Source organism: Falco cherrug, chromosome 8, assembly GCF_023634085.1.
Source record: "Falco cherrug isolate bFalChe1 chromosome 8, bFalChe1.pri, whole genome shotgun sequence".
NCBI classification, from domain to species: domain Eukaryota; kingdom Metazoa; phylum Chordata; class Aves; order Falconiformes; family Falconidae; genus Falco; species Falco cherrug.
Window position 1 is genome coordinate 13,807,742 of NC_073704.1, and position 17,569 is coordinate 13,825,310.

The window sequence follows — 17,569 nt, forward strand, 5'->3', positions numbered from 1 at the left end:
GTCTATAGTTGGATAACATTTGGTAACTCTGCAGCCAGTGTAGCTGGCTTTTTTTGTGGAATACAGGTTATTAAGCAGCTCTTGGTATTTAATGGCCTGTGGCTGGCTTACCTGTTAGTGTAAGTGGATATACTGAATCCCTAATAACATTGGTAATGTGGTTATTAATTCAGGTTGACAGGTATCAAGAACATGAACTGCTTTTTTTCTTTTTTTTTCCCCGCCTTACTACGGTTGCAGTGAGTTTAACTGCTAAAATTGAGAGGCTGGTCAAGGAGTACCCTGAAACCGCATACTGGGGCTGTGCTACCATATTGCAACCATCTCTTGTCCCAGGTGCTATGTATGGATCCTTCTGTTGCACTGTCTGCAGTCAGTGATGATTTACTATGCAGAGCTCTGGATTGCCTGGGAATACTGAGACCTGTCCAGATCATCTGCTTTGTGCTAGACAAGTAAGATTAATTTAAGCTGAAATGTTTAAGCAGGCAGCAAAGGTATTAAAAACTATTCATAATGTGATGGAAGACTTGGCTATTTAGTGCCTTTAGTTTTTCATTGTAAATGCATTTTCAAACAGAAATCCTTACAGACAAGAGTTCAGCTTCCTCTGAACTGTTAACGTAGTCGCTTCCTCAGAAGTATCAGATAAATTATGTATGTGCTGCTCAGAAACTGTCCTATATAATTTACCCTAATCAGAAAATTTATATGAACATCAGTTGCTCAGTAAGTCTATGGGATCAAAATGAAGATAAGTTGTTTTTGCATGGCCACTTTTCTCCTCCCTTTTGCTTATTATTTTGATAACAAGGGAATGAGATTCACCTCTTCTCACATAGTGCATTTTAGTGGTTTATAATTGGGAGCCAGTGTCCACTGCAGGCCAGCTTCCATCTCACAAGGCAGCCCATTGGGGCTGTAATGATGAAGCAGCATGTCTTTGCCTCTCTTCCTGCTCCAGCATTGGGAATGTTGATTTCAGTATCAAATTAACTACAGCTTCTACTTTATTCTCTTTCAATTGTTTTTGCTGAATGAAACTCCTCTGAAGGAAAAAAAAAAAAAAAGAGCACTGAGAGCTCAGTGTGACCCAGAAATACTGGGTGGAGAAAAGGAAGCAAGTTTTAAGCTTTTCAGTCCTGGATAGACCATGCACTTAACCTGCCAGCACCTCTTTTAAGCAGGTAAGGAAGTAAGTACTCCGGGTTCTGGTTTGAACTGTTAGACTCCTTGTCTTCAAAACATTAAGCTGCATATCCCAAAGGGCTGCTGCTAAAACATTGATAAGTGTATTCATCTCGAGTGCTAAATATGACCAATGAAAATAAACGGCGGTGCTAGACTGCACTCAGTGTAAGCCGGCGTCACTGCTTCCAAGTTGCTTGTCCATTCAGGCAGATACGGCTGGTTTGCTTGTGCATGGTTTTCCACAAAGGAGGTCTGGGCATTTGTGTACAGTCTCACACCTTAGTAATAATAAAGCCTACAGGTATAACTGGGAAACACTGTAACCACTTTGCACAGAGTTGTTCTTGCCCAAAAAGTAGGACAGGCCTTTAATTGGGACTTTGATCTTTTTACAGTAGAAGTTTAGATCCTGAGCCTTGTAAAAAGTAGCTGTGCAACTGGGCATTTATATAGAGCCTGTGCTGTTGGTCACTTGTCTTTGTGAGGGGGTTGATCAATCCAAAACTGGAACTTCTATCTATTGATAAAGAAAAACCAAACAAATGAAGCCCCAAAACTAATGCTAGATTAAGGTTAAATGCTTTCAGTTGCTCGATTGCAGAAACAACAGCTAGCCAGTGACAAGGGCACTTCAGGCAAAACACTGAGATCTGTGGAACAGAAGAATCTAAAATGTTTTAATATGAGCCTTGGAGCATTTTAGCAGTATGGGTTTACTCTTACAACAAAGAGGGATGGCTGATGGTTTGAAATCATTCCATGCAGGTTTCTTGGGTGCTTAAATGCTCTGTCCCCAGGTCCTGCCATCCTGGGATATGGTGTGGGCTGCGCTCGTGCTGTTGAAAATCCAGCCCCGTGTTGACCGAGAGCTGAAGGGGCAGGCTTCCTTCACAGCCCAAGTTATTCAGTAGCCAGCGGTCCCCTTGACAGTGTGATTACAGACCCTGCCGGGATCCTCCTGGGGAAGGGGTTACATGCAGGCTCCAGTTCCCACCACAGGGGACACAGCCACCAGACCAGCCTTCTGGGAGCTGCCGGGTCCTCGTCTAGTGGCAGCGGAGCTCTTCTGTGCTGGCCGGTGAGAACCTTTTGTGTTCCCTCTGAAGGGACCGGTTTTGTGAAGTATGTGGGTGTGAGTGGCTCTGGGCTGAGGTTCTGGGGGTCTCCTACCGGCTTCTCTCTTTGTTGTTCACACTGACCCCAAAGGAAAGCTGTGCTGGCTTTTTGGCTTTCAGCCGCAGAATCAAAGTGGCAAGAGTGCCTGGTTAAAGTGTTTAGGAGTCTTTTGGGGGCTGACTTTTCTTTTGGGTTTTGTTTTGGTGTTTTAGGGTGTTTTTTGATGGTGTTTTCTGCTGGTGTTTTTCCACTTTGAAACTGTGGAGCCGTGCACCATGCCCCTTCCCTGCCCTGCAGGGAGGGCATTGGCAAGCACAGGAGCTGCTCACCTTCTGCTCCTGCTGGGGCACCTTCTCACCAGAGGCATCAGCTGGTTTTTTAGTTGCTACACTGTGAAAGCTATTGGCAGAAAAATGAGTGTTTTTTTTCAGGCTAAGACTAGTCTTTTGGAAGACAGATGTTTGGGTTTTGGGGTTTTTTTTCTTTGCTACTTGGGAATTTGCCTGGTGCATGCCTCCCTGCGCATGAGGATTTGTTTGCATGGGACTGTTGGGATGTGGCTGCCACCCTGCCCTGCCCTGCAGCAGTCCCTCACCCCAGTGCCTACTGGCCATAGATGAGCGCTTCCTTCCAGACATCTCCTGCTGCCTGTGGGCATCCTGCTTACTCCAGCCATCCACAAATTGTTCCTCCTACCCACAGACACACACCCTGTGCATGACTTTCTGTGTCCATGCCTCTTCTTGGGCACCAGAAGCCACTTGGGGTTTGTTGGGACTCTGTTTTTTCCAGCCACAAGGAATAGGTTGGGCAGGCACCCTGTGCTGATCTGGCCACTGGCCCTTCTGCTCTGGAGACAAGGAGTTCCCCGGAGCTATCCTGGGATTTTGTGTGCCTCTGCAGTGAGAGGTGCCTGCTGAGACTGAGGAGGAGAAGTGGGAGGTAGCTGCTCTGAGGTTACAAAGCCTGCCTGCTGGGGAAGGACAGAATTCCTGCTGTTTTTCAGGTAAAATCTCAAGCTCGCCCATCCCTCTCAAGCCATTTCTTCACATGGAAAATCCTGCAAGTCGGCTTCCTGCCGTCTGCGCCGCATCCTGGTGCCTGTGTGCCCCTGCAGTGGAGCTTTCCACTTTATCTGGAAAAAATAATTTTTTTAATAAATGATAGACAGCTCAGCAGTAGCTTCCTGTCTTCCCTAGGGAGAAGCACAGCAGCATGCTGTCTTTTAAGGTAGCTTAGGATTTTGAATAGAAATCTTGCTTTCTTAATCACCAGGCTCAGACCCTGTGCCTCTCCAGCTGTGGGGTGTGATGTGCAGCCCTTGGCATCAGGCAGCCTTGCTCCCACGGAGCCGGTGAGGCCCCGAGCTGGAGGCTGCCTCCTTGGGCTAGCACAGAGTGCTGCCAAAGGCTCCGTCCATGCTTGCACTCGTTTATGCTTAATTAGAGCATAAGATCTAGAAATCCAGGAGCTTCTGCAGTGAGCATCCATCCTCCATAGGTGAGCCTTAGCTCAGAGCTTCCACTTTCTTTCCACGTTCTTTGCATTCTGTCTTATTTCTTAAGCAAAAGGTTATTCCTCTCATAGCAGTGAGCATCTCTCTGTTCAATGACTCTGTTTTCAGTAGTATTAATTAATCTACAATAAAGATTTTTCTCAAGTTCAATTTCTCATCCCAGTTAACTGGCTAATGGAAACAGCAGTTTTGTCTCTACAGACCTTGTGCAAAACACCATGAGGGACCAACGGTGATGTGCTGGTGCCAAATTTGTCAGCTGCCCTGGAGAAAAAGGATGGGGTAGGACTGAAGTGCTGTGACAGAGAAGTGGGAAAGCTGGGCCAATGGTGGGAAAGCCAAGAAAGGCACCAGATCCAGGAGAAAGGATATAGAAAAACTCCTGTCATTTGGATCACAGCCCACCGGGTTTGCTATCTTTAATCACTAATCTTCATATTCCACATCTTAAAAAAGGAGATAATGCCTCCCAAATCCCATAAGTGTACAGGACCCTCATTATTGCATTATTTATGAAGCGTTGTGAGAGATCTGAGTAGGATGTGATGTACAATTGTTGTGAAGAAGGAGGAAATCTGTTTGACAGTATAATGGCTGCAGGCAAGGTTGTCTGAAGTCCACGATGAGATCTCACTTGATAAAGCTGCAGCCAGTCTCAGGGCAGCCATGTTAAATTCTTTCTTAAAGAAGGAATTAAAACCAGCTGTGCCAAAACACAGAATATTTCCTTTTGCACAGGGGCAAAAAAAGGTTCGCTTTTGTAGCAGTGTGGAAGCACATTTTAAAATGATCTTTTTAAAACTGGTGTGGCGCTGGGCAGGTGGGGGACAGCACTGTCAGCCTGGGCTCAGGCTTTATGGCTGCTCTCTGCTGCAGGATCAGCAAGGCCATGCGGGATGGAAGGCGCTGCAGATGGGAGACGAGCTGTTACTTATACAGCTGTGAACATAACACCATAACACTGGAGATAAAGATAAAGGCAACATAATTGCCAATTACTCAATTAGTGTATTGTGACATGCTGAAGCAATAATGGGCAGTGCTGTGGCAAGGCAGCTTCTTCCTCTCTGCACCCGCCTGGGAACAGCAGGACGAGGTAAAAACTGCCCCTGCCCTTTAGTGCTGCTCTCCACGGGTTTGCTCAGTTGATAGCAGGCAGGTGTGGGAAAGGAGGTGCCAAGCAGGATGAGGAACACCAGCAGGTCTGTGCTCCTGTACCTGGAACCAGCATGATGGGGCCTCAGCCACGTGTGGTCTCCCCAGGATGCAGCTGCAGCTGTGGGGACTGGTGCAGCCAGCTCTCGGAGCCTGTTGCTGCATGACAGTGCATCCATGCAAACAGCGATACCCATCCATACGGTACCTTTAGGCTGTGGTAGTTAAAGAAAACAACCAAGGATGTGGAAACCATCCCCAGTGTGTCCTGGATATGTGAATCTGTCACAGGTAGAAAGTGTAAAAATAGAAATCCAAGTTCCAGGATCTGTACTGTAGTGTCTTTTTAAAAAAGTCGTCAACAACAAATCAAAAAAAGAAGCCTTTGTCCAGACGCTTGTTTCCTAACACTGGATGCCAGCAGTTATGCTCCTGTGACTTTCTGGCTGGGGAATGTTCTTTTTCCAGAGGAAATCCCTTTAACTTTCAGCAGTTCAAGACTAATTGGGTGAAATAATAGCTTGGCACTCCCCCAAACAATATGATTTTTATCTTTTTTGTTGACTGCAAAAGTCTGGCTTGTTCCAGTCCTATGAGTCATGGAGGGAATGTGCATGTCAAACTGCCCTGGTATCTAGGGATGGACTTCTGGTGAGATGGGCATGGGGTCCTCAGTCAGAGGTGACCATGGGGGGGGTCTGCAACATCCTCCACAGAGCTGAGGGAGTGCTGCCTGCCCCTCTCCAGCCTTTGCTAGGGCTGATGTCTTGTCGCTGATGTGCGTGTTTCTAGGCATCCTCATTCTCATTGAGCTATTCAGAGGGGCTTTTTGTTGGCTACTGCTCTGGTTTCTCCAGGTGACTCATCGTATAATAACTACGGATTCATGCTTTGACTTTGCCAAATGCTAACTATTCATCAGCTCCAACTAGCATGTTTAGATGTTTTCAGCAGAGACTTAGATTCTGATGGTTTATTTAGCCCAGAAATGAGCCTGATAGTAAACACTGGAGCTTTGAACCTCTCCAGATTTTGTTTCTGTATGGTGGATTAAACAAATCGAGGTGTTTAGCACAAGTCTCTCTTCCTTGTCCTGGAAAAAAAGACCTCGAGCCTGAGGGTGCAAAGCAGCACCCATGGCTTTGGCTGTAAGTACCCTGCCTTCCTTGTGTCCCTGGGGCTGTGCAGCCGCTGGTGCGTGGCTCTGGTGCAGGAGGGGACCTTCTGGCCAGGCCTTGCTGCTGCCATCGAGGTCGGGTTCGTGTCAGGGACCACGGCTCAACCACGTGAGGGTGAGGCGCGCTCTGTACTTGCGAGATGCACCAAGCGAACCAAGCGCAGCAGGAAGTTGTGTGGATGACCCCATCTCAGGTCTCATCTGTCTCATCCCAGTTTATCACCAGCTAGCTGAATACAAACAGGACTGCAGGGGTCCCAGCCCCGCAGCTCCTCCCTGTGCTCATAGCAGGGCTCCCGTGGGGCTGCCGGTGCTGGTTTTAGCCTCCAGATCATGGAGAGCCAGAACACCATGTCGTGCATTGCTGTTTCCCACCTCCATGTGGAAAATCCAGCTGCCCCTGAGCTCCCAACCTCACACCATCCTCGCTGTCCAGCAGGGCACTCCATCCTCCTTTTGTGGTGGCTTGGGGCAATGGGGAAAGGACCAGAAACAGATGGACATATGTGTACCAGGGAACTGCGCTGCATAAAATTCCTGCGGGATGGGCAGATGCGCAAGGCTGGGCTGAACAGGACTAGTTTAAGCTAAACTGAAACCAGTATTTCCCCCCTGAATCCTTGCCTTGCTTGAAGCAAGGTGTCCAAGCAGCAAAACCTCCTCCAAGAAGGAAGTGGTGGGCCTCCACGGACCCCCTGTGAAGGTCCTTGTTCTCCCTCTACATCTATGGGATATATTGAATTCAGGGCCTGACCAGCTGCAATAGGAGGCCAAACCTGGAAAAAAAACCAAGCAACCAAAAGAAGCTAAGGGGATGAGAGTGCAGATGCATCCGTGTTGTGTTTGGTTTGCCAGGAGCAGGGCTCACGTGGCTGCTGGGCTGCCTGTGCCATCCTTCGCCTGCTGCCTCTCTTGCAGGAGCTGCATTTCATCGTCTTCCTCCACATTGTGCCACCAGATGCTTTTCCTCCTGCTGCCACGATGAAATACCCATCAGGTCAGCAGCTTGTACCTGCCTGGGAAGCGCCAGCCCGCACAACTTGCTTCCAGGTAAGTTTTGTCACCACTAGCCAAGCAGCTCCCAGTGTAGGTGGCCTTGCTGCCAGTGTCCTGGCTGCTCCCCCGGGACAGTTTGGAGGTGAGGTGGGCCGGAGCAGCTGGACGCGGGTGGGCTGTCCCACCCCATGCCAAGGTCCCTGATGCCCTGTCCCAGCACCAGCTGCCTGAGGAGGTACGGGACAGTGCAAGCAAGCGGAGCTCGGGGGCTTCCTAAGGCAGGACATGATGCTGTTTGACTTGTGCTGTTCATGTTTGTCTCTGTGTTACTGTGCCCTTCGCAGACAAGTTCTTTGTCTCCTGCGCCAGCGCCGCTTCCCTTGGGGCGTTTTTTTCCTTCTCCTTTTACCATCTTTACAGCTTGTTTTCCTTCCTGCATCTGCAAGGCTGCCTCCAACAAAGCCCTGGCAGACAATCTTATCTTGAAGCACACCAGTCCCGCTCCTTTCACTACGATGTCTCATCCGCTTGAGCGCTTGGCTGGAGCAGGGACAGGGACCCCGCTGGCGAGCAGGGACCCCGCTGGGAGCAGGGCTGCTCTGCGTGCACCCCTGCCCGTGCCACCAGCAGCTTTGGCCTCTGGCAGGGCCACAGCCAGAGCCACATCCCGTGCCCCAGCAGGGAGGGCAGGAGAGGGGCAGCTGCAGGAGCCTGGCCATAAAAAGGCACTCGGGGAGGTTTGCAATGTGCTTGCTATTTCTGGAGAGGAATGCTATTCATTAAATAGGTAGGAGAGATGACTGAATCTATTTCCCCCCCCTCCCCTTGGCTTATTCACTTGATTCAAAAGGCCTTTTATCTTTTTCCCCCTGAGTTTGTGGGTTTTAGTATTTTGGCGATGAAGTAGTTCTGCTCTGGAGCATCTCTGGGAATGGGCCTCACACCTATTTCTGGAGAAGAGGTTTTAAAACCCTGCAGGGGAAGACAGATGGAGAACTTCCATTGCTTATGCCTTGAAGCAGATACTCCTGATAACTAATGGACCTGAAACTACTGAAGAAAGCATAGATACAAATAGCACCAAAATGAATTAAAGAAAACGAACCATTCCTTACATCCCGCCGCACCCTGCAAACTAGGAAATATCTCCTCTTATGCAAGAAGTGGAAAACGCTGTACTGTCCTGGCCAGAGCAGGCTCCAAGTCTCACAATATTCACTTTGTTTATGTTGCTGGGGCAGGATGGTGAATTTAGTGGAGCTGCAAGTGAAAGTCTTCATTCTCCAAAGGCTTGCAAAAAGCTTCACATCCCTTGAAAAGTCTGCGGGAAATGGAGTTATTGGATGCAGCATTCCACACTGCAACTCTGGCTAGCTACCATCAGTGGTGACCTTTCTGTGTACTTTTAAAGGCACTTGTAAATGGCCTCCTCAAGACTGTGTTGACAGGCAAATGCTCAAGAAGACTTGTTTTGTAGTGAGGGGTGGTAGAGCTTTGTTCAGTAATCAGCCACCTGTTTTATCAGATTGTTTACCTTTTGTTTCTGAAGTCCAGCTGATGCGCATCATTTTACCAATGAAAAGGGCTGGGAAGACCACTTTTGTCAAATACTGTGCCTAAAGCACAGAGCGGGACCATACATACTTCTTTATACTAAAGCTCTTCCAATATGCAAGATTTGGGTTTATTTTTGCTGCCTCCAGCTCTTTCTAACTGGCATTTCTCGGAGCCTCCTGCTGACTGCCAACAACAGGCAGCGACAGCAGGCACCTCTCCTGCAAAGCGCACACCTTTCCCTGGCGCGGGGATTGCACAAGGCTTTATTGGATGCCGGCGGCGGTGGATCCTCCAACAGCTCATGGTGTCGCAAGTGCAGGCACAAAGCCTGTGACAATGTAACAGCCCAGTCCGAATGTACCTGTGCAATAAAGTGCAATCTAGGGTACAATCTAAAAGTAACTCCAGGCGTTAAGGAAGAAAAATCGAGTGTTATGTCCCACACAGTACTGTGTGAGTAAATGGGCGGTCAGAAGCACCAGCTGGCATGGTTCGCTGTGAATCATTGGAGCTCATGACTGATGCTGACAGTTGAACAACTACCATTTGCTGAGGTCAAAACTACAAAAAAGGATTCTGATTGCGTTTTTAACCTACAAAAAATAATCTGAATGCATCTGAAATTAATAGTAGAATCTGTATTTGTTACATTTCTCTGATTTCTCAATCAAATTTGTTCAATAGGCAACCTAAACATCTGGGTTTCCTTGGGCTGCCAGCTGCTGATCGCCATCCCCTCGTGAAACCTTGACCCTGTGAAGTCACTGCAACAAGCTGTTTCGTTTACCCATAGGTAGGTTTCACGCCTGCAAAAGATTCAGGTCTTGCTTCATTGTTTGTTTGTTTATTTGGGTTTTTTTTAGGCACATTCCTCATTTCTGGTCTCTGAGCTGCTGGCTCAATGGCAGAAAATGTAGGAAATGCTGCCCTGCTGGGGCAAGTCCCCTGAAACAGCAATTCCCTGCCACCACCTTCCCCTAGATGAATGAAGTCAGGGGAAGAGTGGTGCCTCTGCCTCTTCACAGAGGGTGGATGAGGCCCTGCCAGTTTGCTTTGAACTGCAGAGCACCCTGAGCCACCAGAACCAGTGCGGTTTCCCCCCCGAGAACGGCATTTAGGGCTGAGGTCCCAGTGTGCTGAGGGGACAGCTTGGGAGAAGGGTGAGGGAAGGAGGGAGGAAGCATGGTCCTGTGCATGTCCTTTCCTCTCTCCTGTCACCCACCAGCAGGCCGGGGGTTTTTCTGCAGGCACAGAGCAGGCAGGGGCCCACCCTGGCCCCCATGGAAGCCTGCATCAGCCACCCGTGCTCTGAGCTGGGGAAGGGTCTGGGCCAACTTCATGTCTGGGTTTGGCTGGACTGGTTCTGCAGAGTAAAACTGAGTGTCCTTGCTCCGAAGACTGTACTCGGGTGTTGGGTTTGACACAGCTCCATCATTGCATCATATAGACACGCTTTAGAAATTCCCTTCAGCTGAGCTGTGTGACTCATCATAAGATGATGGCTACAGGAAGAGGAGCGCGCTCGGTGAGGTCTTCCAACAACTACTTCTCTAAGACGGACAAAGAAGTCCAGGTGCTCTCTGAAGTATTTTTGGCTGTGCAGGTTACATAGAGAAGACAGTTTTGCTCATCTTTCCACAGATAAAAAGTGATACTATGCCTTATGCAAAGGAGGATTTTTTCCCATGAACATGCATATGAAAGCAAATAAAAAAAGAATCCAGTTTTCCCCTGGGAGTAACTCCCTCTCAGCAAGCTGCGCTGCCCTGATGTGAGAGGGGGACCACCACGAGGCAAGCTTCGTGGTGCCACCGTGTGCCCTACAAAGAGACCCAAGGAAGAGGGTGCCAGAGACTCTTGCTTATCCCAGGCTGTCCCTGCACGGAGGGGACGTGCTTCCCATGCGCCCGTGGGCTGGAGGAGACAGGCTGGCTCTGCGCTTATCCACCGCACAGACTGCACGTCTTGGCCTTTCCCATTTACGCGGGGATTAGTCATGTCAGGGCTTGGATGTTGCAACTTTGATGGCGTAATCCCGCCATGGCTTTGGTAACTCAGAGTCTTCCTGAACAAGACAGGAAAGAGTTTAATGTCTGATGTGAAAAGCAGAAACATCTGTAAAGGTGAGTATTAAAGTCTTTCAGGATGAATTGATGTGTCATAAGGAAACGAGACTAGAAATCATGCAGAGCTGATTTTTTTTATCTGTCATTGCAGACCACTTTTCAACCATGAATTTTTTGATAAATACTTAACATTCATTATGCAATTCCATTTTGGCATGAATTCTCCGGGGACGCACAGTCCTAATACAGCAAAACCCCACATTTCTAAAAACAAATTTAAACTACTCTTGGTCTTGTTTGATGTACTTATTCTAATCTTTCCAGGTCCCTGTAATCTCTTTGCACTAGTTGAGATGCTACAGAGACCCCAGGTTTGCTTTGGCTGGTGATCCAGCAGAGCTGGGATGTCATGCTGGTGGTGACCCACTGAAGTCCCAGGGAACAAGCTGCCGGAGGCAGCCTGTGGAGACCGTGGCCCTTGTGATTCATGACAAACTTCACATGAAACGAGCTGCCAGGACTGGGGACACCCCAGCCGCCCATCATTGTCATCTTATATGAAAAGCAAGTGGTGAGGAGCGGGTGTCTGGCTGTAAGCAAGCTGCAAGGGTTCCTGCAGACCTGTGGCTCAGACCCATCCCTGTCAATCCAGGTGAAATTCTTGTCCTGAGGCAGCTCGGTTTGGCCTCTTTTGGTTCAGGCACCAGAATCGCAGCTTAAAGAAAACACCATGTTTCTCACGCTGTGCAGGCTACCGAAAACAGCATGCTTACCGTGGTTGGTTTTGTTTGCATCACTTCTTGCTTTTAGTAAGTTTCTGTTAAAGCATATCAAACATGCTGGAGGGGTGGTGAAGTTCCCTTCAGCCTTCACAGCATCCTTCATCTCTCGCTGGGTGCAGTCACCCTGCTGCTCTTGCACTATGGGGACAAAAAAGTGTTCTGCCTAAATATTTGTGAAACTCCTTGTGCTGCAACAAACCCTCTTGAGCCTTGACAGAGGCTGGGCTGCTGGGCGGAGTGGGGGGCACCTGAGAAGCGAAGGTCTGTGCGAGTGCCAGGCCAGCCCAGGGGCTGCTGGAGGTGCAGCTGGGCAGAGGGGGTGGAGGGGGAGAGTCCTGCCAGGCTGAGAGATGCTTTGGAACGCTGCAGTTTCATCTGATATGATTTCATAAAGCTAACATTAAGGGTCAGATGATGCGATACGCTGCCTTCAGACGCTGCATACATAAGCCCAGCCCACTGTTGAGACAAAAGTGGCTTTAAGCCTTGTCTATCCAACTATCTGATCCATCTCTTTGCCTTTTGCCAGCTGGCACGAAAGGGTCTTTTATCTGAAACTACTTCTCCTTTCAGAAACTCTGAAGTGTTTGCATGACTTGAAAGGGCTATTTCCAGCGTTTTTGGCGGGGCAGTATTCTAGCTTCAGATCTTACGACAGGTATTTGAGCATGTTCCCTTGCTTTTGGAAGGGCTATTACCGCAGGTCATTTTCATAGGAAGGGTGTGTCTCCTGCTCAAAATACTAACAATTTTTTCCTGTTGTTTTCGATATCTCTTTAGAAGTTGCAGGTTGGCAGTGTATTACTCATGGCAAGCCAAGTCCAAAGCATGAGCAGGGAAGACTTGTATGTGTGATCGGTCTCAAACCAGTATGGAGAGAGGTGCGGGAAAGAGAGTGGCATCTTGGCGTGGCTGGATCTCTTTGGGACTCGCTGGGGGCTGGGATTTGTGGATACTCCGTTTGAAACTGTGCAGAGACCTCAAGGTGTGAAGCCTAGAGCTGCTGCTGGGCTTAATAATGCCCAGGGAATGGGATGAAGCTTCCAGTGCTGGAACAAGGACCTTTTCGCTGTTCTTGCGTGCCTGCCGCTGAGACACTGGTTGGTTTTAATCTAATCAGCTCTTTTGAAAAGACGTTTTTGTTGCTGCTCAGCCCAGACATACCAAGGAACATTGCAGCTCTGAAAAAAAACCCAAACCACCAAACTACAAAAACAAAGGGGGAAAAGAAAAGGGGCAGCAATGCCACTGCTGGAGCACTCAAGTGAGCAGTGTGTGGTGGGCGGTGATGATTCCTACGTTTCCTTATGGCAATACCCAAGCTACTGCACATTTGGTTTTTCAGGAGTAGCTTTGATGCGTCTCAATGGGAGGAACTGCAATACGGATCACATCTCACTCGTTTCAGGGAGCTTTGTGCTTCCCTTCATATTAAACAGCCCAACGTTCCCACTTCCCTGCACAGCACCCACATAAGGGAGCAAATCCCGAAAATTGGCCTCATGGTTATGCTTTGCAGATGAACAGTGGCATAAAGCAGAGAACTTCAGCTATCTGCTGGGGAGGCGTTTGATGCGATGTCAAGGCTATTGCCTGCTGTGCATTGCCAGCCTGCTTAAAAAGACAATCTTTGTTATGTTTTGTTTTCTTCTTTTTTTAAGATGTAGCAATTTGTGGCCAAATCACAGGGTCTCGGGGGAGCGTTCTGGCTGAAAAGATGACTTCAGAATTTGGCCTAACATAACTTCAAGATAAAAGCTTTTATATAATCACTAATTCACAGTCGCAGTTGCTTTGGCTTCGCTCATTATCATTCTTAAGTTATTTTTTTCATGCTGGGAGTTGGATTTTCCTGGCACTGCATCTGTTTTCAGCAATGTATACACCACAACTGCTGACAACTAGGCGTCGTATCCCGTGTTCCTCGACCCTGACTGTAGTTTGTTTTTTCTGGCACCGCTTTAAAGTCTCCCATCTGCACTTGCCTCCTGATGACCAGCGGCGGTCCTTCAGCTGTGTGAGAAGAGCCTGATGTTATCCTGTTGTTCTCGCACTCCTCCAGCCCCGTTTCTGGGGCTGTGCCGGGAGCACGCTCCTGCGCCGGCTGCGCAGCCCTCGCCTGTTCCTCGACAGAGCCTTGTCGGGGCCAGCCGTGACAGCGTGGCCGTCCCCTTCCAGCCCTCCCCTGTGGCTGCTGCGAGGCCCGGTCACTTTGTCCCTTTTAGCCTGGCAGAAATGGCGCTCTGCTGCTTCTCTGGTTTCAGTCCTCTTTGCTTTTCCACAAAATACCGCCCTCTGCCCCGACCTCTGTTCCAGCTGGAATCTGTAGCAGATCACCTCTGCGCCCTCCAGCTGCTGAGAGCTGGAGGGAGAGCTTTGTGTCCGTATCTCTACCTGCCTCTCATCTCCACTGGGCCACTTTTTTCCAAGACTGGTTGGTGCTGGCTGCCCCGTACCCCAGCTCGCTCACAAGATGCTGCTGTTCCTCTTAGCAGTGTTTTGAACGAGCACAGCCGGTTTATGCTCACATTCCTCCTGACTTGGCTAACCGAGAGTATGGCTTTTTGAGGGATGTGTGCCGTTTGGTGACGGGCAGGTATCCTTGCTGAGCTGGGAGGTCGGACGTTTCGCCAGGCTTACTCTATCATTTTACGTGTGCACAGTGTACTCAACAGATTAACAGTATGTTCATTCCTTCCCCACTGCTTGTCTGGGTTTGTTTATTTTTGTTATTCCAGTTATATTCAGTTTCATTTGTTATTTTTGGTTTTGTTTTCCAGGCCTCTTTCCTTTGCTCACTTCTGCTCAGCTTAAAGGAATCCTTTTTTGAGCTTTCTCGGTATTTGCGGGGAAAACTACTATTCCTGTTGAGTGTTTCATGCCTCTTTATCGTGCCTCAGCAGCCAGGGCACGCAGGAGCTTGCACGTGCAAGTTCCTTCCCTGTCCTCACTCAGGTGTCAACTTACTTTCATCTTCCTACACCTCCCAGCACGTGTTGGAGCTTCACCTGGCGCTCAGGGTTCCCATTAGCTCCGTACCACAGCTGCCATGATGTAGCAGCCCTCAGCCATCCCACTTTCTGCTGTCATCCACTGGCCACCACCAGGAAAGCAATATTACCCCAGGGTGGGAAATTACTGGGAATAACTCCTTTCTCGTGGAGCCCTGCTCCCACTGGCAGCAGCGCTGGTGGTTGGGCACGTAGCCCTCCCTCAGGCAGGACGGGAGCAGCGTCCCAGCCCGGCTGTGTTTCGTGGAAAGCCATTTTTCAGCTGTTCTCCTTTCCTGCCTGCTGGTGCCCTGCTGGTTTCCATGGTATTTGTGGTTGTGTAGGGGTGGCAATTTCAGCATCCTGGCAGCCTTCCAGGCTGCCTCTCCATAAAACCCTGTATGGTTTCAAACGTATATTTTTTTTTCTTATTTTCTTTCATCCCACAGAGCTGCTGTGTGCTTTTAGGCAGTTAATCTATTCCATCCCTCGCTTATCTCACAGGCACGGTGTGAGGTTGTGCCCGCTCTTGCTATCAAGCTGCTTTGAGATCCTCTGATGAAAGGTTTGCTGTAAAGGTAAGGAATGATCGTAGCCATGCGATTGCTCTGATTTCTAGGTAACGGTACAGAGCATCCTACTGAAACAATAATGGGAAATCCCAGCGACAACCAGCTGATTCTTGGAGCTGAACTTAAAAGGGATGGCATCCCCTTTCACTTCTCCCCCGTTCTGTAAGGCTCCTGCCGTGTTTGCATCCATCCTCTGGGCGCTGCTGTGCCCACTCTCTGTGGGCACCTGCTCCCAGCCCAGCTGCACAGCTGCAAAGGCAGTGCAGGCGAATGTCGGAAAAGCTTGTTGCAGACCAGGCCTAATTCCTGACAATCCTCTCTTCTGTTTTGTTTAAAAAACAAAAACAAAACAAACCACGGCTTTGCTCTAAGCAACAGCTGGAGTGAGCCGCGCACACATCTGGTCTTAGCTTCCTGCAGGCTTTCATAATCGTTTCTAGCCATAATAGCCTCATTTTTTGGAAGCGAATCATTGTTGCTCTTTGGGTCGAATGAACTCTGATCAGGCTTGGACCTCCACGGATTGGAGTGAGAAAACCCCTCGCGCCTGAGCTGCGGGAGGCCAGAGGAGCTGAGGAGAGGGGTGCTACGTTTGGGTATGCACAGAGCGGCCTCTGTTCGGCTTCATTTGGGAAGGTGATTAAATGGTGACCTCCTCAGCTAGAGGCGGCAGGGCTGTGATCTGTGGCTTTGGCTGGTTTGGGCTCCGTTCCATCCAAGGGTAAGACACATTTGGCAACATGGGCTAATACCAGATTGAAGGCCCGCGTTGTTGGGATGGGTGTAAGGGCCCCGAGCTGAAGAGGTGCTCCTTGGTGTGCTAAAGGGAGAGGAGCTATGAACTGCAACATGTATTAACTATTTGTATCTGTAGAAACCACAGGAGGAGATAATACAGTAGCAACAGCTGCCCCTGGAATTATTTGTGCACATGTTTGGCTCCAAAGCCTTCTGCTCAGCTGGCTGGAGGTCACTGTGAGCACTGATAAGTATTTGCCAAATGCCAAGAAGAAGACAGGACAAGGTCAGAAGCTCTTCTGGTAGCAAGGCAGAGCGTGTTTAGCAAACACCGCTATCTCCCGAATTGGGGTGAGAGATTTCATCAACAGAACACACAGGGGATGTCTGAACACTAGCAGAGAGCAGGAGGGATCTGCTTTACAGCTTTTGGCTAAGCTGAGAGAAATACGGGACTCGCTGTTTCCTTCTGAGCCAAGGATGATCTGCCGGCCTGCCCCAGGGACCTGCTCCTGTGGGTGGGCGCTGCGAATCTTCGGAGCCTTTTCCAGTTGCACCTGGCTACAGTGACGGCAGTGTGGCCAGCCACAGGGGTCTTCTGTCCCCCACAAAATGTCACTGCCAGCCTCCTGTCCTGTCACTGCGTATCTGTTGGGACCGGGCCAAATGAGCAGGGCAGCTGTGGGATGGAGAGGAGAAATGAAGCCCAGCTCTGGCTCTGCCACAGTTGCAGGTGCCTGCACTTGATTACCGGGACCTGGGGCCATCAGAAGCAGGGCTTTGTGACGGGCGGCCCTTCGCTCTGCCTGTCCTGTAGGGCAGGCGGGGAGTTCTGGCCCAGCACAGCACCGTTCTGGGGTGGGACGAGCGGCTGGGTGGGTTTGCAGGTGCTCGTGCCTTCTGCATGCTGAGGTGGCTGAGGGTAGCGAGTGCCCTGTGAGCCCATGCCTTGCCCAGGCACCGCGAGTGGACGTGACCCTGGGTGGGAAGCTGAGGGCCGGTCACCCTCTGCTCAAGCATCAGCCCGGGCTGCCCCTCGGCGGGGATGGAGAGAGCCCAACCCACGGCAAGGGAGCCTGGAGGCGCCCGGGGAGGGTGGGCTGGGGGTCAGGGGAAGGAGGAGAGGATGGGGTCTGCCTTGAAGGAGAAGGGGTGGGACACTGGACTGGGGATTGCTCGGTGGCCGGAGGGAGTCGGGATGGCTGATGGGGCTGTAGCAGCTCCTGTCAGCGTGCTGGCCTTGCAGGGACCTGCTTCTTTCTCCATCCTACACCCCCTGTTGCACACACTCATCTTCAGCCCTTCCAGGCAGATGGCTGCAGTGACAGCCTTATGTCCCTGGACATCTGAAAGATTTAAGATATTTACTATTGCTACTCTGACTTTATGTGCTTCCCTTCACAGGCACAGATGGGGGATCCCCTGCGGGAGGGCTCCTGGGCAAACAGACCAGCACCCTCTTGTTGTTAAGGAAAGCTGGGGTGGGTTCGACCCGTTCTCCACACCCGCAGGATTCCTTCTATTGCTCTGCTCCCATCTGCTCATACCTCTGACGGGAGCACTGTGGGGACTGTCACACAGCAACTCTTTTACTGTAAAAATAGCTGCATCCCAGTAAAATGATAACCCATAGGGAGGTTTGGTCACAGATATTAGAGGTATGAGCTTAGCATCCCTCCTTTTGTACATCAGTACATGCAAATTCCAACTTGC